The sequence below is a fragment of the Balaenoptera borealis genome, assembly GCF_965194805.1.
Source record: "Balaenoptera borealis genome assembly, chromosome: 1".
Lineage (NCBI taxonomy): Eukaryota > Metazoa > Chordata > Mammalia > Artiodactyla > Balaenopteridae > Balaenoptera > Balaenoptera borealis.
In genome coordinates this window covers 134222590-134249368 of record NC_138860.1, presented here as the reverse complement: position 1 = coordinate 134249368, position 26779 = coordinate 134222590, and the positions used below count along the sequence as shown (strand labels likewise).

The window sequence follows — 26779 nt, the reverse complement described above, 5'->3', positions numbered from 1 at the left end:
AAAGAAGAAGTAAAACCCTTTTTTTATTCTCAGACGACATGATTGATTTCATGGAAAACCCAAAGGAATCCATAAAACAACAACTAGTACTAAGTAAAGTTAGCAAATTCAGAATATGTAAATTCAATATGGAAAAATCTATTGCATTTCTATGTAATAGCAACAAACCTTTCCAAAATGAATTTTTTAATTGCATTTACTATATATAGCATTAAACATCAAAAAATATTTAGTCATATGGTGGGCCTTCACAACATAGAGGCTCAGGCCTTCAGTTCTGGAAAATAGCCTTGTCTTTCCATAATTTTTCTCCATTTTTGTGTTCTTCTTGGAATTTTAATGTTAAGATACTTAACCCTCAAAATTGATATCTCTAATTTTCTTTTCTCTACTTGTTCAACTTTAGGAAATTTTCTTCATGTTTCCCATCATCCTTCTTTTTTTATAGATTAAGAAAGAGAGGCACAGAGCGCAAGTAATCATCCAGAAAAAGAAAAAAAAGGAAAAAATAATCATCCCCAGATCATTCAGCTAATCAGGGTTTGAACTGCTATTTGAAAGCCGGTCATGTGACTCCAGAGCACAGGATCTTAGCCATTACACTCTACTACCTCTTTTAGAAAATATGTTTGTAATAAATAACTTAATGTTTAATGAAGAAATATGTCTTAAAAACAATAGAAATTAGAAAAAGATTACTATGCATTTATAATGCTATAATTAAAGATAAGGTTTTATAGAAATCATACTATAAAAGGTCCCAACTGCTTTTAATTTAGAACTGTGATATCTTGGTGCCCAAAAGATTTTTCTGGTAAACATTTAAAATAAAATCTAATGGGGATTTTTCTTCTTGTCCCAGATTGCAAAATCCTCAAGGTCAGAGGCCATGTTATGTTGTTTCATGATTTATAGTGGAGAATTTATAATTGTTATGAATGATGCATCACTGACATTCAAAGCTTATGGACACTATATTATTTATATGAATGATTAAAAATATACACAATGGCTAATTGGACAGCATACTTAAAATTAAGCTGGCAGCTCTACTCCCTTTTTTAAAATGGAGAAGTATGGATGATACATGCCATACGTTTTTAATTTCATTTTTGTGGCTATAACGATAACTTAGAATTGCTATTAAAGTGCTAGAGCCTCATATATTTATTTTACTTTATTCTTTAAAACGATTTGAAGGTCTGATGAGTATTTTTGCATAGATTTTCACTTAAGCCATTATTTCACATTTTTCTTCATCTTTTTGGAGTAAAGCAATAAAATAGTGTAAATTAGCAAATCTAGTATAATTCAAGCAGTTATAATAGCATGTGGTACATATATGACATTCAGAATAGCACTCATATTAGTCACTCACAAGATATTAGAGAATTACCCACATTTGGCTTTGTAGTTTCCTAGCATAATGCAAGTTAAATTTTGAGTTCCAATTTGAATGTCAGCATTTTCTAATCTAGCTAGTAGTCCTTGATGCAGTCTCCTGAAGCATATGACAAATTAGCTATGAAGACAAAGAAAGACTGAAACATGAGATAGAAATGTTTGGCAAATACTGAATGAAGAGTTGTGGCCTGTAAGAATGGAGGAAGAGAGCTATAGGGTAGGATTTGGATGAAATGAAAAAACAATAGAATAATTGTTGTCTAACTTCCCATTTTGCTACTGTCTAGCATTTTAGTTCCATTATTAACTTTAAAGGCTATCAATTTTAGTCTTTAATTTTTAAGGTCAATACGAATTTAGATTTATCAATATATTTTACTAATTTCTTTGCTGACCAATGACTTTTCCTTCCTACATCCCCTACCAAATTTAGCTTTCTTCTTATAATACATTCTTTAAAGATTCTGTGAAGCAGAAGTATCTCAACTTTTTAATGAAACATCTTTATTTTTGCTGTCAGTCTTGAGTATAGAGATAGTGTACATAAAGTGAAATTTTAAGTTTTCACCTACTTTTTTCAACACTGAAGGTATTTTAATTCTGGCTACCACTTTTGCACATGAGAAGTCTGCTACCATTCTATCTCTTTTAAGACCTTATCATTTTGTTTAATGTTTTGTATTCACACTACAATTTATTTAGGTGTAGATTTGTTTTCATTTATTGTGCTCAAATCTTGTGATCTCCTTCCATTTGAAATTTATATATTTATTTACTTCTTGAAAAATTTCTGTCAATTATTTGAATATTTCTTCTACCTCATTCTTTCCTTTCTAAAATCCCATTATATGTGCCTTGACTATACATAATCATGCATGCTTTTTAATATTTCCCTCATATTTCTCATCTACTTTAGTCTGCATGCTGCATATGGGGTGCTTTTTCAGGACAACCTTATAATAAACTAGTTTTTTCTTCTGTTGGTTTTATTCTGCTGTTTAACCTTTCCATTGATGTTTTATTTATTTCAGAGATTATATATTTAATTTGTACTTGCTTCATTTCCAAATTCACCTGACATAGCTAGCTAGTTAACTAGATATATTTTAGATACACACACAGATCCTTGCTTTCTGGAATATATTTATTCCTTTATATCTTTGAACACTAAAAAGTTTTTCATTCTACAGCTTCTATTATCAATCACTCTTGTGGAGTGAAATTGTGCCATCTGTTAGTTTGCAGACCTATAGTTAATTAACAATGTTGTGTTAGTTTCAGGTGTACAGCCAAGTGATTCAGTTGTACATATACATGTATCTATTCTTTTTCAAATTATTTTCCCATTTAGGTTATTGCAGAGTGTTGAGCAGGGTTCCCTGTGCTATACAGTAGGTCCTTGTTGGTGGTCTGTTTTAAATATAGCAGTGTGTACATGTCAATCCCAAACTCCCAATCTGTCTCTCCCCTCACCCTTCCTCCCTGGTAACCATAAGTTCGTTTTCTAAGTCTGTGATCTGTTTCTGTTTTGTAGATAAGTTCATTTGTGTAATACTTAGGTGTTAAAAGAAGTGACTTGTATGGTTCTGTGGGAGAATCTGAGAGGAGCAGGGAGATCTTCGTGAGGAAGGCCTAAGAATGAGGCATTCACCAGATGTGCAGGGCATGGGACTCTGTGCCTCAGGGCCAAGCCTTGCCCTTCCTCTGCCTTGCCCATGCTCCCTGTGGTGACCTGTTAGCTGGTTTCTGGCTGGAACTAGTGGTGGAAGATTCTGTTTGAAGAAGAGAGAAAGAAGAAAGGGAGAAGACAGAGTAGTTCTCTCCCACTTCTTTGCTGCAAAGGGCTGAGCTTGCAAAGGCTACATCTCCCCGTGGTGCTGGCTCCTCCCAGACAAGCCTACTGTGGTTCAGTTTCTGCCAGGTGAATCGACACCCAGGCTTCAGAAACACACCTCCTCCCTCTGTTTCTACAAAGTAATATTAATAGTGATTTCCTGCTGTTGCTAATCTCTGTCCCCTGTTGGGCTTCTCAGCTCCTCCACCTCCTGTGTCACCAATGTCCCTGCATTCAGTTCTCTGTTATAAGCATTTGAAGTGGTTTTTGGTTTTTTGAGACACCAGGTAAAAACAGGTGATGAGACATGTTCTAGACAGCACGAAGTATATATTTGAAGGGAATACTGTTTCTATGGTATGGAAAACCACCAGAAAATGTTGGGAATATATTATTATTATTTCAAAAAAATAATAGTGTGCTGACATAGAAGTAAAAATTTATGAATGATCTCGAGTTGCAGTTTTTCAAGATTTTCAGTTTTCTAAGAGGTTGTTTTTCACGGGAATATGAACTTACAGATAGTCTTGGATTCTGTCTTACTCTCTGTAGTCTTCAAATCCTGGCTACACCACTTATTAGTTACATGATGCTATGTAAGTTACTTTACTTCTCTGTGCCTCAGTTTACTCACCTGTAAAATGGAAATAATAACAGTAACTACTTTACCTTGTAAAGTGCTTAGAATGGTGCCTAGACACAATGGATGCTCCAAAATTGTTAGTTGTTTCTATTATTTCCCAATTTTGAAGGAGAAAACACTGTTTTTTGCTCTGGGAAGTGAGGAATGATCCATTTGCTTTGCCTAACCTAGACTCTAAGCAGACTTGCAGGGCTATGGAAGAATGGAAATGAATGCTGGAAAGGTTGATAGGCTTCAGATTTTGAAGGACCTTGTATGAGATATAAAATTTCATTAATTATTTGGAATATGAGGAACCATAAAACTGTTAGAGAGATAGTTACATTCATCTTTTTATAATTATCTTTTTAAGAAAATAATCTCTGATACCTTTGGATAATGGAATTGGAGGAAGGTAGGAGTGGAGACTGGGAGGAATTCACAAAGCTCTAGAAACCCTCTTAGGACAGAGGTCAGCAAAGACACCACTAATCCATCTAGCACCTTTGTGAGCCATGTGGCATCCCTTTCTCCATGCAGGTGCAGCTCCATGCAGGAGCATGAGGTTTGGTGAACAGACTTCCTAACCTGAAGGCCTTTATGCAATTAACAAACTGCCAGTTTACACTGCAAGCAGCCCTAGACTTGACCTAGGGCCTGAGAAAGGCTGGTAAGAATGACTTAAGGAATAAGGTGGATTTCAAGAGACTCCCTCATAGGCTAATTCTTAGGCTTCAATGACAGTCATGTGGAGATGAGGCTCAATCCTCAAGGAGGTTTAACCTCAGTACCAATATGAATCCTTTGCAAATGATAACAGACAAGCATGCAGTAAAAGATTACAAGGTACAGTAAGAAAATCTATCAATATTCCCAAACAAAATGTTAAAGTCAGTGTGGCTTTCTGCTAATGAAACTCAAGGATATAGCACAGTAGTAAAAATGTTACTTCTTTATTTGTTTTGTGTTTTTTTTTCCTTCAAGGCAAATTCTTTCCCTCTTACCTCACTATTAGTTCTATTTCTTCCTCATAAAAAAAGAGCGAATTTATGTTTTAAAAAATGCTTTGGCGTATTCTCAAAAAACTTTCTAATAAAAAGCCTAAGCATCTATGTCATTTGTTACAAATGAACACATCCTTTCATGTACATAGCAAATATTCATTAAGCACCCATTGTGGGCTGTTTGTGAAGTCTTTGTTTGATACTTGCATGCCTGTAAGGTTTGTATTCAATTAGTGTTTCTAAACCACACCTTCTTAATAAAATGTAATGTGCAATTTCTTATAATCTGAAAATTTTAATTCTTTCTTTTTAAATGCACTTCGAGTGTTTCAAATTTGCAGACATACTTTGGCAGAATTTGGGAGCAATTTGCAAGCATCATTTCTTTGGCACTGTCAATAGCTTACCTAATTTAATGGGTATATTTTAGCACATTTTTCATTCGATTATAGCTGCCACAGATAGGCATGCTATCCTCATATGAAAGTTACAGCAGTGTTGACAAGTATAGATGTCAATTCAAGAATTATGGACTGAGGCCTCCAGCTAAATCATCCACCAAGACAGTTTGGCACATCTAGATTCATAAAAATAAGTGATGAATGTCAACTCTTTCTAATTAGTTGACAAGCCAGAGGTACCACCTGAATATAGCTAAGTTTTAGAATGAAATTAGACATAAATAATAACTTTTTAATATTTTATTCATATTGTTCATATATAGTTTCACATGTGTAAATCTATTTAAAGAAATAAAAATAATAAATAAATAAATAAAATTGTTTTCCAGGCAAGTTTAACCTAGTTTACAAATTAACTATAATAGTGATTTAGGGAAAAAAATTAAAGTTTGAAAGAAACTTACATCTAACTTTCTTTGTAGTTGAGACCAAATTATGCATCTCTTTTGGTCATAATGGAACTTTGGATATCCAAGAACATCTGTCAGTGCAAAGACCATTTTACCTCGTATCTACTAGAGCTATTTTAAAAGGCAGCAGCAGATAAAATAAACTTGGTAATTTATTTAAAAGTCAAAAGCGCAGTGGGAAGAGCAAAGGCATGACACTAAGAACCCTATATTTATCTTAGAAATGGGATAAAAATATCAAAATACAGCAGTATAAGAAACTTCAGAAAAATACCCCCCAAACATGGAAGTTTTAAATTTATGTCACTGGTTTAGTTAGGTTGTTAATTCACTTCTCTTTTAGTGCATCTCCTTCTTCATCTTTACAACAACCACAAAAAACTGTATGTATAAAATTCAACACACAGTTTTGGGTGAAATATTAAAATGAAAACTGCTGATCTCTTTACCTTTCACTTAAACAAATCCAGATGAAAAAAGGTATATCTTAATTGTGGTTATTCCAATATAAATTCCTAAGAGATACTTGCTTCCGAAATAAGAGTTGTGCTAAGAAGAAACAACAACCTTTATTTAAATTGCCAAACTTGTCACAGAGTACATGCCAGATAGACCTTAAGATGACTCCCAGCAGTACCCTGTTGTAGTGATGCTAGGAAAAAAGCAAAGTGACCATTCTAACACAGAGAATCTAGCTCTTCAATTTTAAAAAGTCGTTTCTGAACCCTTGCCCAGTATACTTCTTCTATGCATTATAGGTTCATTTTTAAATAGATGATAGCTGCTATTAGGCTACAAGAGAAGCTGCACTTAATTGTCTTCTGCAAACAAGTGAGAGAAAAGTTAAGACAAGTTAATAACAAATATGGCAGCTTGCCTGCCACTTATTCACTATTAATAAGTGATAAATTGTTTTAATAACATAAATGGGCTGCACTTCTCAGAAATGAAATTAATAAAAAATACACAATTTGGTGATAAACTATCAGAATTACTCATACCAGATCTGCTGGCCAGTATTTCAAACAGATTGGCTTCAGTTTGTGTACCCTGTTGCCATTCATCATAATCGAGGTTTTCTTCTAAGATGGCACAATATTCCATATCTCACAGCTAACTGGTCTCATCAAGCCAAAAAGCAAATGAATCCCTGGAGCAAGTGAGGCACGTTGAGAAAGCTATGACTTGCTCAGATTTCTGTGATAAATTTCTACTCGCTAAATAATAGAATTAAATCAAAGAATTCACAAATTTTATATGTATGCCTAAATACATTTATTACTAAAAGACATTTGTATAAGTTATGAATTACATTTAATTGCTGGTAATATAACTCCCTCCGACACTGACTTAAACCAGCATGTGTTTTATTTTTCTATACTTACCTCCACTGTTAAGTAGTAAGATCAGGTCAGTGAAGTAGCTTGGAGTTGCCACTGGAAACCCCAGCTTTTTCCAGCTGTCTACAGACATGTGGCTTTTGCCCCGCTTATTGCCTGCACGTTTGCATGGGCCATCTCTACTGTCATACCCATGTTACAATCAAGAGGAAGAGAAAAGGCAAAGGGAAGAAACACAGAGACAAAGCCCAACCGAGTCTGTCTCTTTTAAAGAGCTTTCCCAGAAGCCCCTAGTGACCTTGGCTTACAGAACTTCAGCCTGGACTGGGTCACATTGCCACCCCTAGAGTCAAAGGAGTTTGAGACCTACTACCTCGAGAAAAATTGGGGCTGTATTAGTAAAAAAGGGGAAAAAAGGGCACAAGGGCATCTACTAGAATGCTTCTAAGAATTTAAGGAATTCACAGTACAATAACCACCAAAATGGAAGCATTCCTGCTTACTTGTCAAGTTTTGAAATTTTACCCTCAAACGTTGCTCTAAGGATTGATGACAATTTGAGTTCTTAAATTTATGAGATGGTATATTAACTATCAGGTTGACCTAATGACTTTTGTAATAATAATAAGCTATGTAATAACATGAACAAAACTGCAAGTGTTTCAATAATGTTAACAAGGCCTGATGAGTTATCCTGAAAATAGAAAATGTTATACAGCATTTTTTATATGAGCTTGCAGGACTAGGGCTGACTAATACTCTTTGAAACAATGTGGTAGTTGGTTTAATTTGCATTATGTGGAATCGTAACTTTTTCTTGTTGACCAACTCATATTGGTCAACAATATGTTTTATTGTTCCCCTGAAATAATGCATTGTAGTTTAAACTCAAGGTCTTGGGTTATCAAAAACTTATGCCAGCACTAGTCTAACATTCATCAAATTGAGTACTTCTTTATCCTAACCACTTTGATTGACATTGAGGCTGGTAGTGAACATGGCTCAGTTTCTGCTTTTCCGGAGTTGATAGTCTGGTCTAGTGAATGCCTATGGTAACCCATGGTTGCCAGGATCCACAGTTCCACAGGCCACCATTAACATTGTATTCTAAGTGAAAGATGCCTCTCCAGGTGGTTATAATGAGAAGGCTCCAGGTTAACCACTTGTGCATTACAATAACTTTTCACTTTTCCAGCATAATTAGGAAATTATATTTTTCTCAAGGGGAAAAATGTTACTGGATAATGGTGTTTGGAAAGTTAAATAACATATAGGCATTACATAGGTACAATAAATTTTAGTTTTAAAAGAAACGTTGTCCAGTTCTCTTGGTTAATAGTTTGGTCTCTAGAGCCAAATGGCCTGAATTCAAATTCTGGCTCCACCACTTTCTAGCTGTGAATGACCTTGAACAATGGTATGTCCTCCTCCATGAAATGCTGACCTCATAGGGTTACTGAGAGGAGAAAATGAGTTATGTAATTCCTGTAATCATACATTCTCAATACATTTTGGTTATCAGCTTATTCATTGAACCTGCATTATTAAGCCTCAGCATCCATTTTGTTGAACAGTATTTGATGGACATTTTTCTAACTGTTGTGTACATTTTTCTTTGCTTTTGTCAATAAAATAGAGTAAATATAGTTTAAACTTTTCCTCATGTTTAAGTACCATTATTACAAATATTGATATTATACTACAATAAAATTAGCTTGAATTTATTGATTGCTTACTGAGCACCAAGGACTCCTGTAAGCGTTTCACACGTATAATCTCATTTGAGTCTCAGAACAAAGTTCGTTGTTATTAAGATTTAGAGGTTTTATTTTTGTTTTGTTATTGGCTTCCTTGCATAGTCTCAGCTATAATTCAGATAGTTGAGGCTTCTCAATAACTGAATACAAGATAGGTAAACATGAATATTTTTAGTACTTTGCAATGAACACTGTTAAACTCACAGTAGCATTCTAGATCAATGTTTCTCAATTTTTTTCCAAGATAAAAAAGATCACCTTTTTATTTTGCCCAATAGAAAGGGTAGCTGTGATTCTGACCTGGAAAGTTATCTCTACTCCCACACCAACTGTAGCTATTTAACTTACCCCCTATTAAGAGTTATTGCTGTTGGTGTTTGAAAAAATTAGGATTGACCATGCAATACTTTATTTTAAAAAAATCCCTCCAAAGAAAACTAGTTAATATTAATATAAAATTCCAAAACTATAGGAGAGATTATTGAAGAGTTAAGCTTTTATATTAAAACAAGATTCTAATTTTTTAAAATGTTGACTTACACCCATACCATAGAGCCAGTCTCTCTCTCATCTCAATCCAAAGTGACCAGGGCAAGCTCAGGAAAGAGTTCCTCATTTGGCAGTAATCAGATCTAAAACCTTAGTTAATAAAATAATCAATTAACCTTTAGCACAAAAGACCTTATTATTTGCTAGGAATGCCATGACAAAATATCACAGACTAGATGGCTTTAAAAACAGAAATTTATTTTCTCGTGGTTCTGAAGGCTAGAAGTCCCAGATCAAGGTAGCAATGGGTTTGATTTCTTCTGAGCCTTCTCTCCTTCCTTTGCAGGCAGCCACCTTTGCACTATGTCCTCACATGGTCTTTTCTCTGTGTGCATACCCCTGGTATCTCTTTGTGTGTCCAGATCTCCTCTTTTTATAGGGACATCAGTCATTTTGGACTAATGCCCACCCTAACAGCCTGATTTTAACTTAGTCATTTCTTTAAAGGCCCTATTTCCAAGTATAGCTACATTCTGAAGTACAGGGAGTTAGGACTTTCACAGACGAATTTGGGGAGGGACACAGTTCAGCCCATAACACAGTCAATTTAGAGATCACTTTTCTTCCATACCTCCTGGTTACTAGACATTAGACTTCAGCCAAAATGCACAAAACAAATCAGTAATATGAAATGATGTCTTTTTTTCATGTTGTAGTAACACATCATGATTTTCTGATCAAGAATGTGTTTGTTATTTTAATAAACACGGAGGAAAACATCTAATAAAATCTTAGCTTTAGTGATGGTAGTTATTTCAAAATAGATCATAAAATAGACATATAATATCTGATTAATGCATCTGTTTATCTAACTTTGGTAAAAATAACCAACACTTATTTAAATAATGCTAGCCAGTGTAGAAGAAAATGCCACTCTAGGTCAAAGATTTAGGAACTGTATCATTCAATACTAGCAAATATAGCTATAATCATGTTTAGAGACTCCTATGTAAAATAAGGTTGCTAAAAGAATGAGAAAATAAATTTTCATGTAAAGGAAGGTACATTCAAGAAAGATTGTTTTATCTGTTGCTATTTTTATCCCCTGAGTTTTCTCCTGGAATTAAGCCGGATTTACAAAGGAAAATAATTTTTGGTTTCTCTCCTAGGTCTTCAGATAGATTTTGGTTAAGGGTATTTATGATGTGGATCAGTTATTGGTATTTGTTTGGTTCTGTATTTCACTGGTGCATATTATACTGCATATTGTTAGAGTGCTGCCAGGCAGATATCCCTCAAAATCAATTCAATGTGCAAAACTTCTGACTGGGCAACACATATTCAAATATATCTGCCCATATTTACAATTGTACTTTCATTCACTTAACATTCACTCAGCTACTATTTTTGGAGTGCCTGCTGTGTGCCAGGAACGGTGCTAAGCACCTCCCCTCACTTTTTGTATTTTCTCTAAGCAAAGGTATCACCAACCTCCAACTTATCAAGTTGGTCAAGAATGCCATGATCCTCCCCAGGATCATGCAATTCAGTGGTCCCCAGACATTGGAATTTCACAGAGCAATGCTATTTTTTTTAATTGGGACATTTTATTAGAATAATAAGGACAAATTTACCATTGATTATCACCATCAATTTATGAGAAAGAACATTTTAGTACCAGAAAGATTGCTTAAAGCAAACCTCAAAACACTGCTTATTTTTCTCATTTCCCCAGTGAAAATTTTGTCATCCACAGTACAAAATTTGAGAACCACTAATCCAGAAAACAGAATAGAGAGAAAGAGAGGCAGTAAATATCAAGAGGACTAATTAAAGACCTATGTGTGGAATAGTACATCACTTCTCAACCTGTTACTCATTTTCTAATTAAAACATCAAAAAGATTGTTGCTGTGTAACATTTGAAAAAATGACATTTAGCTTATTTTGTATATAGTAGTAGATAAATGAGAAAGAATATTACTTTTAAAAAATTGTGAAGTCATCCACTTGTGGCTTTAGTTTCCTAAAAAGATTCTCTAGGTTATTTAAAATACCTTGTAGCACAAACCTTTCTCTCAATATAAAAAGTAGAATTTCGAAAGGGTGTTTCCATTAATTAGAACCTTAAGGTCCTAAAGATTGATTAACTGCTGATAAATGTCTATGATATTAATGATAGTAGAGATAAATCATTTTAGTGACAATAAAATAGAAAGCATCAAGACATAACTATTATAACCCTTCACTACATTACAGTTATAAAAAATAAGGGAAGAAAAGGAAAGTAGGAAACATAAATATTCAATTAAAAGCAAAATCATGGTGATTCATTAAGGCATAAAAATCCATAGTCAGTTGTAGACCCCGAATTAGGTACTTGCATTGTGAGTCTGTGCGTGTGAGGAGGTACTGGTAACTGACCCATATTCACACTGACCTAGTTTTTCACCAGCACTTGTATGTTTCTAATAGTGAGAACCATTCCTGAAATATTGTTACTCTATGATTAATCTGAAATACCAAAAGCATAATAATATTTTAAAGTATAATAACCAGTCAAGAACATTATAATTATTTGTTTAAAACAACAGTTTATTGAAATCTTAATCCACTGTCTTTTAAATAGATGATTTTATGTAAAGGATTGCCAGTAATTCAAGATATTTCTTGTAGGTAGAATTACTTCAGACTAACAATAGAACCATAGGTAGAATCAGATTACAAGGTTACCTATATTGTCCAATTTGAAAAGTGCTCCCAAGGCTTCCCTTCATCCAGGTGCTATGCATCTGAACCACTATAAGTAAAATGCATTCATATTATTTTTTGCCTTATGTATCATCTACATATAAAATATTGTAAGGGGTAATATTGAATGAATCCACCATAAGATGTTATTGACTTACCCAGATCTTCAGAGAAACTAGGTAGAATAAAAGCAGAGAAAGCATGGGAAATGAGGAAAATGAACAAAAAGAAATTTGAGGGTTCATGCGGTTGAATTTTTTCCTGTTTAAAAATTTTGTCTAGAATAGTCCTGATGAAATCACCTATTTTTATTGTGTTGTCTTTTAGGCCATCCATTTATTTCAAGTTCTTCACCAAGTATACATGGATTTATTTATCCTCCATTCTTCTTCACAGAACATTTCTTCCAAGTGAGATAAATTCATTTGGTTTATTAATATTAAAAATGAGGGAATCTATTAAAATCTGTATACCATTTTATTGATTCTCTCTAGTGTACCTTATAGCAGCTGTTTTTTAACTCATCACTTTTATACTGATAGCATGGGCATTTAATGGCTCTTACTTGAGCCTAAAGTAATTTTATATATTCTTAGCAATATAATTCTGATATACACAAAGATGCCAGTGTTAACAGAGGTCTTATAGCATAGAGATTCTGAAATTAGAGAAATGTAACTTTGAATCCTATCTTTCCTATTTCTTATTCTGTAGCTTACATACCTAGCATTTCTAAGGCTCAATTTCCTCATATGTTGAATACAGTGGCAATATTTTAAGTAATTCCTATTAGTTTGTTTTTATTCCTTGTGAAATATATTATCATGACAATTGAATTTGTGGGTTTTTTTTTGAAAGAAATGTAACTTCTGTTACTTGTCAGCATGAAACACTAAATACTCTGAAAGTACATTCCCATGAAAACAACTTAAAAATCTGGTTAAAATGTAAATTACATTTCTTTAAGTGAATTGCTCAGCTGGCTAGAAAATAAGGAAGTACGCAAAAGCTAAATCAAGGAGAAACCCTGGAAGGTGGGTAAGAATTAAAGCTGGATTTTGTTCTAAGAGCATCTGTTAAACTCTAGAAATCTTGAACTTCTGTTTTAGTGTCTGGAAATGGCCAGGCAGTCAGGAAATAAAACTTAGATATTCTCTGGAGTTAATACATTTCAATCAGGACCTCAAAGAATCCTCAAAGATTAAATTTCCAAGAAAAATGAGTTCATCATATAAAATCACAAAACACATAAAGAAACCAGAAACCATAAGAAGCGTGGCACCGTAAATCAGAGTCAGCAGAAACAAGAACCAGAATAATCAGATTACAAAGTCTTCAGTTATTGGAATTTTCAAATGTGTGAGCTTTAAGAATTAAGGAATGGAAATGTGAGAAAAGAACATGAGTCTATAAAAATAACCAGGTAGATTTATAAAAACAGGATAGGCAGAATGAAAGAAGCCAGAAAGGTACGATGAAGCATCCAGGGACTAATAACAGCAGGGAGTCATTTTCACCCCTGTGTGTAAAGGAGCACAGAAAAGGAGGTTGTAAGAAACTGGAGAGAGCTGTAATTGTAGCTATAGCAAAGAGTTATCTGAGAGGAACTGCAAACTTTGGTAGAAGACCCACAACACACTAAGGATGCAGGTGGAGAAATAAATACCCCTACCTCTCTCCTCCCACACCCAATATCCCGCTGGTACCTTTCACTGACCAAACACATTGGGATGCCAGGGGCAAGGGAACTTTGGCGATGCATGAGATAGAGGTTAATGTGCCAGGACACAGAGCAGAGTGGAGAAGAGAGGATTACAGGGGCAAAGAGAGAATTCCCAGCATAAGAGTATAAGAGATTTTGAGGATAGAGTGCAAAGGCCTAACTTATATCTAAACAGAGTTATAAAAAGAAAAAAAAAGGCGGGGGGAAGCAAATGTTCAAAGGTAAAATGGATGATAATTTTTCAGAATCCCTGAAAGACAGTACATCTCAGATCAAAAAGCAAACCCAGTGTAAAAAGAAATTCACAAATAGACAATATCATAGTGAAACTGAAGAACACCAAAGAAAATGAAAAGATCTTAAACCAGCTAGAAAAGAAAGATTAGCTACAAAAGAAGTCATAACTGATTTCTCAACCACAACGGGGTTGTAAACTGGAAATAACACCCTTCAATGAGCTATCAGTATCTGTCCACATTTAATTCTTCATCTTGTGAAGCTGTCTCTTAAGAAGAGGTATAAGATGTAGACATTTTCAAATGAACAACTGAGAGGTCTAAAATCTGGCTCACTTTAAAGACAATTTTAAAGGATGAATTTCAGGAAGAAGGAAAGTGATCAAAGGTAGAAGGTCTGAGATAAAATAAAGAAGAGTAAACAAATATTAAGTATGTGGATACATCTAAACATAGAAATCATAATTTCCAAAGTAGAAGAAAAAAACAGAGTGAAAACAGGGAAAATAACCCTTAATTTAAAAGAAGGGTAAAAAAGGAAAATAGAAAATCTATATAAAGAGAAAACACAAAATAAGATAGCAGAAATAAATCTAAATTATTATTAGTAAAATGAGATAATGCAAATAAATATTCTTACTACAAAAAAATCTGAGTACAAACTGAATTTTTTAAAAGTTGGATTTAAAATACACAATATTTTCTTTCCAACAGACATACCTTAAACAGAGGACCAAAATAGTCTTAATCCAAAGTATGGAAAATGATATTCCAGGCAATTGCTATCCATGAGAGCTGTTGCAAACTATGTTATTAACAGATAAACAGATTGTAAGGCAAACAGTCTTATTAGATCTTAAGTTCACTACATAATGATAGAAGGGTCAATTCATCAGGATGTTATAGCTTCTACATACTCAATAAGATAGCATCAAATTATATAAAACAAAAAATGACAGAAGTACAAGGAGAAATAAATTCATCATCACATTGGGGAAGGTACTGACACATCTCTCGCTAATTAATGGATATAACAGAAACAAAAATCAACAACATTTGGATTATATACATTCTTTTCAAAGCACATATAGACTTTTACAGTCAATAAACTCTGCAAATAAGTAGATTAAAAGATTATGTTAGAAGTTGATAGGCCCAGGGGTAAAGAAAAAAGAACAGGGCAAAGAAGATCAAGAGTGTTAGTGGAGGAATGAACTATTGGAACTGATTAAGAGGGGAAGGAGAGGATGTGAGGAGAGGTTATAGGCAGCAGAACACAAAGGACTTCATGGGCCATTGTAAAGGACTTTGGCTTTTGCTCTGAGTAGAAGGGAAATCCTCAGCTTGCTGGGCTTAACACAGTGACACAATCTGACTCATGATTTTAAAAGACTCCCTGGCTGCTGAATTGATAGTAGACCATAGGGAAGCAAGGGTTGTATGACAGAGGCTGTGAACGTATGCCCTAACATTCCTTTAGTGGATAGTGTATTTACTTACCCACAAAAGAAGCCAGTAGAAGATAAGCAAAAGGAAACAAAGAAAAGCAAACCCTTCTGGCCATGCAGAGGGAAGGAACTGAGAAAGGAAATGCCAGGTGATGACTTACAAGGTGAAATTGCTATGCTCCATGGGATGTGATTCTTTGCTGTGACCCCATAAATTTTTATAAAATGCCAAAAGATGTTTCTAAATGCTCCTAGAATTAGCACATAATTATGTGATGTCCATCTGAGTAGTTCAGGCTGTTCAGGTACTCACTCAGTCTCAAATAGAAACTAAATTGGGTTTTTCCCAGAAACCTATCTTCCTGAAGAGATGAGTCATCTTGACCTTTCTTTCCTTAGTAAAGATACAACATGTTCCATTTTTTCTCATCTTAGTATAAAATACTAAGAGATTGAAAGTATTTGTGCTTTAAAACATCCTAGAAATTATAAATATGATTCTGATTATGAAGTTTTCTTTTTTCTCATCAATAAGAATGATAGCCATCAAATCCAGTACCCAGTCATAAAAATGCTGAGTATCTTCTGTGTCTCTGCGCCATGTGTGACAATTCTACAGAATTTACTAGGGCAACATTGTCCTAACATTCAAAAATCTCAGTCCAGTGACAGAGCCTTTGGCCTGTGGGCTACAACTACAGACAAGAGGTTACTCAGAGATAGGATGCAGGAGAACAGGCTGAAGGCAGAACTCCAGGGAAGAACTTGATCTTTACATGCCTGATTAAAAGATTATGATGTCATTTGCATTATACATTATAGTATATTTTTAGACATTTATGTACATTTGGAAGTTAATATTATTTCATATTTGCCAACTCTCCCTATTTCACTTAGAGAAAGGAGTATATGCTTTTCTTGAGAAATAATTAAGTCCTTCCACACACATTTTTTTTCTGCATCTAAACAACTGCCATATATGGTAGTAGTCCCTCCTCTGAGACTTAATGAGGCTCCAGGTGAAAGTGGAATCACCTGGAAATGAGCAGAGCCTTCCTTCATTTAGGCAGCTGTGCTCAGGTACAAAGGTCAGCAGGAATCAGAAAGTCTAGACGTTAGTCTGGCTTTGCTGCTGACTTTGGGCAAGTGACTCTCAATTTCTTCATCTGTAAAATATTATACCCATAGGCTCTTTATGAGGAATAAATAATATATATGAAGAGGTTGTATAACCATAGATCACATTAGAGCAGTACAGGACATACATTTATTCCTCACACCACTCATTCATTCAATCATTTAAAATGAATATTTAATTTCTTCTATGTTCAGTGAATTGTGCTAGATCCTCAGGAATGATACAACTTCTGTCCTCAGGAATTTTTAGTGGAGGCTGAGGCAGTAAGACGTATGTGTAGGATCTTGTAATAGGACAGAGAGACAGAAGATAGTTGGGGAGGTGGGTGAAATCACAGAAGACTTTCCAGAGGAGAAATGATTCTATATTCTGGTGTTCTCATTTCATAAATGTTGACCGAAAACCATGAAACCCAAATGTTGACACAGGTATTTTCCTCAATCTTTAGAGTCAAAGTGTGTGGGAGAAGGAAAGAAAGAGTGGAGAAAAGGAATCGGACTGGGCTTATAAATATGTATTATATTGTATTAATTTCTAGATGGTAGGTAATTATATTGTATCTCTGTATTTCATGCTATTCAAAATACAAATTTTTAAATAAATAGTTTCCATATGCTCTTAAATTTAAAAAATGATGGACAGTTCAGATATAATTTTGGTAATAGTATTATAACCTGAGTGCTAATAATCTTATTAAAGCACCTAGCACTTTTCTGTATTTTTTAGCATCAATTTTATCTTTGCATAATTATGTTGATTCAACGTTAGAACTTTTTCAAGAATTCTCACCATTTTTTTTTTTTAAATCATTTATTTATTTTTTTATGGCTGTGTTGGGTCTTCGTTTCTGTGCGAGGACTTTGTCTAGTTTCGGCGAGCTGGGGCCACTCTTCAACGCGGTGCGCGGGCCTCTCACTATCGTGGTCTCTCTTGTTGCGGAGCACAGACTCCAGACGCGCAGGCTCAGTAGTTGTGGCTCACGGGCCTAGTCGTTCCGCGGCATGTGGGATCCTCCCAGACCTGGGCTCGAACCCGTGTTCCCTGCATTGGCAGGCAGATTCTCAACCACTGCGCCACCAGGGAAGCCCTCACCATTTTTAATTGATATATTTCTTCTACATTGCCAGCTCTGTTTTTGCTTTTAAGAGTAAAATAAACACCTTTTGAATATTTTGGATGTATTGATTTATTTCTTATTATGCCTTCTTTACATTTTTTCCATCCTGTGAATGTCATTCCTTTTTATAGGCAAATATTTTATGAATTCATCCACTTGATATACATGGCTTTAAGGGATTTATTTTCTGAATAACTCTGATTTTAGTGAACTTAATGTTTTGTGTATGTGTTTGTGTGTGTGTGTGTGTGTGTGTGATTTTGGCAATGAACATATTCCTAAATATTTCATTTAACTCACTTATTTCTGTAAGGAGCTTCACTGAGGGAAGATTGTTATTCCTTGTACCAATTCAATTTGTTAATAAAATACCTTCATAAAGATAACAGACTTCTGATATAGTACTACTTTGTGTGTGGGTAAAAAATACAAAGATTTTTTTTTTTTTTAAATAGGAGGAAAGTAAATCAATATAAACTAGAATTTTGTAATAGTGCGCTTCCTGAATTTATGAGGAGCTGGACTTTTTTTTTTTCCCATTGCTACCCATGCTCTTCTCATTAATTTCATAGATTTTTCATGGAACAGTTGTTTGCTACAACCGCTATAGAGTAAATTATATACCATTCACATTCCAGTTTTGATTTGTTGTTTAGAAAAGGTAGAATCTACATTTTCAAGTCCATAATGATACCCATCTATTTTGAATTCTATTTTCTTGAAAAAAGGTGAAAACAATACTGTTATATTTGTCATCCCCTAAATGTGTGACATGGCAACGTAAAAACAAGTTTCTCCTTTGAGACTATTGATGATCCTTGAATGTCTGGTAAATCATCACTGGCCTTAAAGATCAGGCATCTGGCTCTTTTCCAAGTGGACAGTGCTTTACCTATCATTTTGTTATGTTAGGCATTTCACTCTGTTTCCAAGCAGTTTAAGTGTAGTTAAGATGTGATTTTTTTTTTTCCTGCAACAATCTTGCTGTTTAATTTCATCCAGTTTGTCCTTATTAAATATCAACTCAAAATATTTGACTGAGATAATTGGGTATTGATTATTTTTGCACTGTCATTTGCAGTTCAAATTGGATCTTTATAAACACTTGAGACTTTTTAAGGGCTACCTTATGCTTAATATGCATGCATAGTTCTAGTTTGGTTCCAGTTTGGTTTGGAGATTGTTTCACTGTGCTGAATTCAGACTCAACTTTCCATAAAAAGGAAAAAAAAAAAGAAACAGCAGCTCAGTGATAAAGCAAGAACACTTTCCACTGCTTTTTCAACTCTTTCCTCTTTTTTCTTGAATTCAAAGCCAACGAAGGAATTCTGAAGTGCTGGGGGGTTACTTGGCTTTAGAACTTTGTAAAGATGGATGGTCACAGCATGCTGCCCCTTATTATTCTCTTTCCCTGGGCAGAACAGACTGCTAATTATTATTTCTAAAAATAATATAGCAATCTTATTTTTCCTTTTCCCATATGCAGGCTTAAGCACACTTTCATTTTTTAAATTCTTATTATTTTTATTTATTTTAATTTTCCATTAATTATTTCTATTTAGTTTTTAGACTTGTAGACGTGTAAGTCAAAATCACAATAACTCATAAATATTCCATATTTTAAGATTTAGTGAACACCTACAACTCAGTAAGAGAACTGCTTTATGATCCACTAGACATTAGAAAAAAGAAAAGACTGATAATATTTTCTCAGCATTATGAAATGAAGACTGCATTTTAGGAGTCCAAGGACCAGAGTTCAAGTCCTTCCTCTGGGCCTCCTGTGTTACTCTGCATATGTCACTTAATTGCTCAGACTTCCTGTTGTCTCATCTATAAATAGTGATGCACTGATACCTACTTCAGAATCGTCAAGAAAATGAAATGAAATAAATTATATGGAAGTATTTCAGCAACTGTAGTGTGTTATGTCAAAGCCCTCAAGTGGTCTAGAATCTATATGAGTAATACAGATGAGTAATGCTTCATTTCAGACATTGAAATGAAGAATAATACTAGCTAGAAAGTCACCGGTTACACTTCCAAGCATTTAATAAATATCATATAGAAGATTCAGAAGGCAAACACTGAGTATATTTGAAGTGGTTGGATTTGTTTCTGAGTAGAATTGGAACTTAAAAATATACATTCAAGAATGGGTAAAATTTGGAATGAAAAATGAAAATCTTCCAAATGTTCCTGCCAGGAAGGAGCAGACTTCATTCATCCATCCATTAAATCATTAATTAAATATTTATGGAGCATTTACCGTAGTCTAGGCACTGTGCTAAGGAATACCAAGAAAGATGGAGTAGCTATGGAAAGAAAAAGATGTTTGACTTGTGTCACATGATAGACACTTTAAACTTTGGACTCCGACTAATTGAAAGGTAGTACCCTCTTTACCCCAGAACTAATTGGATGAAATTTCAGATTGTAGTCAATATTGTATGCCTTTGTACTTTCAAAGAAATGCTCCTGTACATTCATTGTCAAGTTTGAAGGCAAAAAATGCTACCCTATTTTATTATAGATCTTACTAAGCTTCCTACTCATGTAGATTGTCACTCTAAATATAAAGGATTGTGTTTATTTATAGGTGTGTAGCTTATTGTGTCCAATTCTGCTTATAATCAAGTTAAATAAACGCTCAATGAAATGCCAGTCTGATTTTTTGAAAAACGTCTGCATTTATTTAAGATTGTTTAATTAAAGATAATTATTAACACATAATTGGAATTTTTACTTTCCTAGAAAGTAATAAGTCAAGGATATTTACTCTTTGTAATTTATTTTATATCTAGTTTACAGATTTTAAAAAATTCCTTAAGGAGTGTTAGGAAGCCTACAGACCACAAAGCAAAGGGGTCTGCAAATACTCAGTTCATTACTTGTGCGCTGAACGTCATTTAGGGGCTTATCTAAGTTGTCTAATTATCAAATAGAGCCATTAAGCACTACATACTTCCAGTTGGGGTTGTGCTCACAAAGCAGCAAGTATAGTAATAAGTTCAATGAGGGGGAAAAATAGCCTCCATATCGTTGGCATCTTGTAAGCAAAACAAGTTGATTTTGCTTTTTAATCGATTTTTTGATGTCATGATAAAATCTCTTTTCCTTAATCATAATCCCCCATAATCTGCCTGTGGGAGCACAGGGAATTCCCCTGGTTCAGCTGGAGAAAGTCCCCACAGGGACGCATCACCCTGGGAGAGCAGCTCCTGATGTTCTATCTTGTCTCCTCCTCCCCCTCTCATCTCCTTGGTCTTGCAGCAAAGGGAACCTGGGGCAGTTTAACCTGCTTTCCAATGTCTATTCATGCTTGGCAGCTGGTGCAGAGTGGGATGGTGAGAGGCTGTTCAGTGCAAGGCGATGGCCTACTAGGAAAATGTTAGGGGTGCCAATGAATGACTGAGAGGAAGCACGTGAGTTGGGGGTAAAGGGATGATAGCCACAGTATTTGGAAGGCCACTCACTAGGTTGACCACCTGGATCACACAGAATGATCCCAGCATCATATATTTTCCCTTATGGCAAGATTAGGAGAGATAGATTCATTCATTCATTCAAGGAACAAGTATGAATATGAAGCACCGTACTAAATTCTCCAATAGAATGGAGAATAAAACTGACATTGTCTCTGCCTCCATGGAACTTACAGTTCAGGAGAAAGGCAGGCATTAAACAGAAATCCAGAAGTCTAATATGTAATTGCAATATGTGATAAGTGCTATGATAGAAAACTCTAGGCTGCAGGGTAGAACTATATTTGGAGATCTAATTAGATGAAGGAGTTAAAGAAAACTCTCTTAAAAAGTCATGTTATAGTGAAGACTGGAACAGTGATTAGGAGTTATTTAGATAAGAATAGGAGGAAGATCATCTGAGGCAAAGGAAGCAGCATGTAAGAAGGCCCTGAGATAGGAAGAAGTTTCAAGTGAGTATCCAAGGTACTTCAATGTGCTAGGAGGAGAGCTCCGTAATTGAAAACCATAGTTGCATGAAAAGTGTGTTTTTGCAAGGAAGCTCCTAAGGGGTTACTGTAAGCCAGTTCTACAGTGAGGAGTTAAATTGTTCATTTGTCTCCAAAAGATCCTCATACAGAATACTTTTCCATAACTTTACTTTCCTGCTCATGGTTACTTTAATTTAGAGGTCTTCAGTGGAGAACTGGATTTTCACAAGTCATGTGCTAAGTTAATAGGGCCTTCTAGATATGAAGTGCTGTCTAATAGAGTGATCATTTGTCATACTGAAATTTAAATTTAAATAAACTAAAATTCAATCAAATTTTAGAAATCACAAATTCAGCTCCTTGGTCACACTAGCCACATTCCAAGTGGGAATATACTCTGTATATGTCTAGCAGCTACTGTACTGGACAGCGCAGATATTGAGCGTTAGCATCATTAAAGAAATTTCTGTTACATAGTCCACACAGTAGTTAACCCCATGGGCTCTGGAGTCAGATCTGGATTTAAATTCTAATTTTTGCACTCACTGTGTGATCCTAAGCAAGTTATTTAACATCTCTGAGCCTCAGTTAAGCCATGAAAAAATAAGAATAGCATGGGTAATGTATATAGAGAACCTAATAAATCACCTGGCACATAATAGACATTTAGAAATACCAACACCTGATACCTCTATTTTCTTAGTCCAACTCTCTTTTCCTCCAGGCACTCAATCATTCTTCCTCTTCCTCCTCCATACTGAGTAAATCCACTTCATCCATATTTTCACCCATGCTTCCCTTGCTTTATTCACTGGCCACACCGTCAACCCAATCCACAATTCTAGGTCAATCCAGACTTATTCTCTGATCCAGCTGAGTCTGCCAAAGCTTGATGGAGGAAATCATTTCACTGTTGAGATGATCAGCATTATAAACGGTCAGCCTCCAGGCTCATCTAGTTGACCTCCAGCCAACTTGGCAAGCCTTTGAATCTTTTGCTTTGGCTACTCTTTTCATTTTTGATAGTACCTATCCTAACTGCAGTCTCCTCACCAGGCCCTCACCTCACCTCTGTATCAGCAGAATGAATTCATTGAACTTCCCTTTCCTACTCTTCAAGTATATATATTTTTATTTACAGGGGTTCCCAATGCCAGTATTGGGACCAGTGTAAGGCTACTTTAGAAGTACTTGATTAACGTTGAAAAATATATCTACCTGGGCCTGACCCCAGTCTACTGAATGGTAATCTTCTGGTACTGGAAATGGGGGAATCTGTAGTTGTATAAAGCTCTGCAGATGATTTTGTGACCTAAGTTTTGGAGACACCACCAAGAGAGTTGTGGATACTGTTGCTTATAAACTCTGATTGCTTTTTCATGCTGTTCGATATTAATCTGGCTGCCCCTATTTCTTCCCAGCAGTTGACATGTAGGCTGCACTTTTCAGAGCTCTTCAATGAGTTTTTAGAGCATCTGTCTTGCCTGTGGTCATCACACTTAATCTCTCCTTGCTGGAACTATTAACGCACTCCCTCTGGTGACATACCAAGCTTGAGAGTAGCTAGAATAGCATCTTTGCTGTGTCCCGGCTGTGCTCCAAGACTTCATTCTTGGTCATTTTGTCTGACCATTTAATGCAAACTGTAGATCATAGATGACACTGGTGGAAGAGTTCAAGTAGCCAGAAGTGTAATCTCAAGAGGATGGAAGTCTCAGAGTTATATAATAGTTTGGACATGAACATTGCTGTGTAAAACATTTAATTTGATTCAAAGTGTATTTTCCACTGGGTATAACATTTAGCATTCCAACGACTTTTAGTGCTATTTTAATTTTTATTCATCTATTACTGTGTTGTATGTATAGTTTACAGTGAGTTTCCTTGACCCCAGTTATCTTTTTGGTGGTTCTAAAAACTTAAAATATCATTAATAGAAGCAAACATTTCAATGAAAACAGCAAACATTTCAATGAAAACAGCTAAATGATAAAAAACTCAACATGTAATTAGCAGATAAACATTTTTAGAAACGTGTATATATTTGTGTAGTAATATATTTAATGTAATATATACTATTTATATATGAGTATATACTAATTTAAATATTAATATTATGTTCAATAAGAATTCCATCAAAATTAAATGTGCACGACATAGTAGAGTCTCAAGTATTCAGTCTCCTAGTGAAATTATCTATAGCTAATCATAGACTCATGGAAATAGTGGGTTAAAAAGCAACTAGAAAAAGATTTAAAAAATCAGAAAACCTTGATTAAATCTCGGTTGCACCTCTTTCTTCCTGTGTGGCCAGGATCAGGTCACTGAACATTTCTGCACATTATCTTCCTCATCTTCAAAATGTTCTTTCAGAAGGTTGTTGTAAGGATTAGATGGAATAAATGATAACTGGTAATACATTGTAAGATATATTCATTGTTCTTGCTAAAGTCAAAGGGCACTATACAATTTTGTAACATCTTCTGAATTCTCTAAGAAAGAATAAGTTATTTAGCACTTTAATTAATTCATGAGGATACCAGCCCACTTTTATCCATCTGAGTATCCTTGGAAGATTGTCATATAGTAATCCTTTAAATCTTACTGAATAAAATGAAATACAGTTTATTAAGTCCTTCATTTTGAAAATTAGCAATTTACGTGCATGGATGTTTTGTATTTTTCCAATAACCAGAACATTTGTTTAGCCAGAATTTTTTTTCTCAACAGTGTCATCTGTTCTTTTTCTTTATTAACTAGAGGCTAGTTTTCATATTTCTCCTAACATACCAGAGATTTAAAATTTTAGTATATGATTTCATTTTTATTTGGGATAATTATGATTAATAATAACTACATTTGCTGAGCTCTTGTATCGTGGTGGACACAGTGTAAGCACATGTACACTATTAACATATTTAATCCTCACAACAATCCTATGAGGTAGCTAATGTTATCCCCATTTACTGCTGAGAAAATTAAGGTATAAAGTAGCTAAGTATCTTTCCCTAAAATCATCCTTTAAGAGACAGGATGGGAGTGTAGCCCAGGCAGTCTATTCCAGAACCTAGGCTCATCACAGTTAAACTATGTGGCATTGCTAACACTGCATAATCTCTTGCATATCTGCTTGTGAGCATTCCCATAATGCAACATTTGGGCACCATGATTCTTGGTGATCTTTGATGCCAGTAGCAACCATGTAAGTGAAACTCTCCTGGAGCCTTTGGCAGTACTTTCTAACTTGTATTTCAGTTTTTCTGACATACCCTCAAATATAATTACGTCGAAATCAACTAGACCATTTTTGTCTTCACATTCTCGATAGTCAGATACATAAAAGGAAAAGTAATAGCCTATCCAAGAGACTGGTTTACATAGATTTCCAACCAGGGTAAGTTGTCATCCCTCATCTGTATAATCACGATGACTAATCGGTTTTTAAAATTAAATCACAATTTTATGTAGATACTTGCATTTGTAGGTTATGTTTGTTGTATTTTACTATCTTGAGCTTGTAAATACTAGTGATTAACTAAAGTTCACTTAAAGAGTTATTATATCATCATGAAAATTCATGTATTTGCTGAAACATGTAATCAAAATAGTGCACTGAATTAATTCGAGTCAGAATCTAGAACATTTTATATAATTTACATGGCTAGTCCTCATACTGAAACTGCAGGGATGGTCCTGGAAGCTTAATTTTGCCCCCATATATAGTATTAAAGCAAATTATGTCTTAAACTCTTGAGGTTTTCACTTGATTTCCTGTCATTGTATTATCATAACCTTGAACTCTTTTTCTCACTTGAAATGATCTTCAAGTGAAACTAAGTTTCAAGTTATCAGCACACATTGAGAAATGTTTTCTTGTACTTTACATACACAAGCATGGGCATATGAATGAGCATACACATGCATATAAAGTAGTCCCTACCTATGAATGGATTGATTTAAGGAAGTATATTTGGAAAAGTATTTCTAAGAACCAGTGACAGCTTCTCCTAGGAATAGTGTTATGTTACTCTTCCAGTACAAAAGGTTATTTATCTCACATTTCACACCATTTTACATATTGCTTTTATTGGATTATCCTTTCCCAATTTCCTCTCTAGACACTAGAAATATAATTCTCTGTACTACTAACCCTAAGAGACCTTCTACCACCATAACCCATAACAACCACACCATTTTCAATACATGCTATCAGCCAGCACGTTTGTTAAAACCAGTGATATCCCATTAGAATAATTATGTAGATGTTAAAAGCTATGTTTATATTTTCAAAATGATAAATATCATTGTTTTGTTCTGAATTTTCAAGTCCTAAACACTCAATGGTTGTTTAATGTTTTCAAAATAAGCAGAGTATGCATTGGTGGCACAAAACTGTAAGGTTTACTAAAACCAGAAAATACTAACCACAGAGTATATGCTGTTTAATATGCCAACCCAAGTTGCATTTGGCCCATTTATTATTATTTTCTGGTTGTCAGCATTGGAAGTAACTGAGAAGTGTACTTTATATAAACCATATTTTCAAGAAGTCACAATGATTAGAATTAGAAAACCCATCCCAATTTAATCATTAGCACAGAGGAAAGCAGCAATTAAAACTCCTGAAAACTGGTATTCAGAATGTTGGTAAAAGATATGATCTTTCTTTCTAAAGGGTAACCTGATTTTTGATAAATGTGTTTGCTTTATAAGTAATCATTCTTTAGTTAATGGGTTTCTGACTTAGCTTGGGCTGCTATAACAAAATACCACAGACTGGGTGGCTGAAACAATAGACATTTATTTCTAACAGTTTTGGAGTCTTAGAAGTCTACTATCAAGGCACCAGCAGATTCAGTTCCTGGTGCGAGCCCTCTTCCTGGTTTGTAGATGACTGCCTTCTCACTGTGTCCTCATATGGCAGGGGAGAATGAGCTCTGGTCTCTTTTCCTCATCTTATAAAAATACTGATTCCATCATGCGTGTCCCACCCTCATGACCTCAACTAAACCTAGTTACCTATCAAGGGTTCCATTACCATTACCAAATGGTATTACCAAATACCATTACCCTGGGGATTAGAGTTTCAAC

At 34.7% G+C, this 26779-nt stretch overlaps 1 protein-coding gene across 5 annotated transcripts in view; it reads left to right on the top strand.

Annotated features, from left to right (window-relative positions):
• Nucleotides 1-26779, top strand: part of LRRC7 (leucine rich repeat containing 7) — a 519751-nt gene that overhangs the window by 86054 nt on the left and 406918 nt on the right. The gene's annotated exons all lie outside the window — the stretch shown is intronic.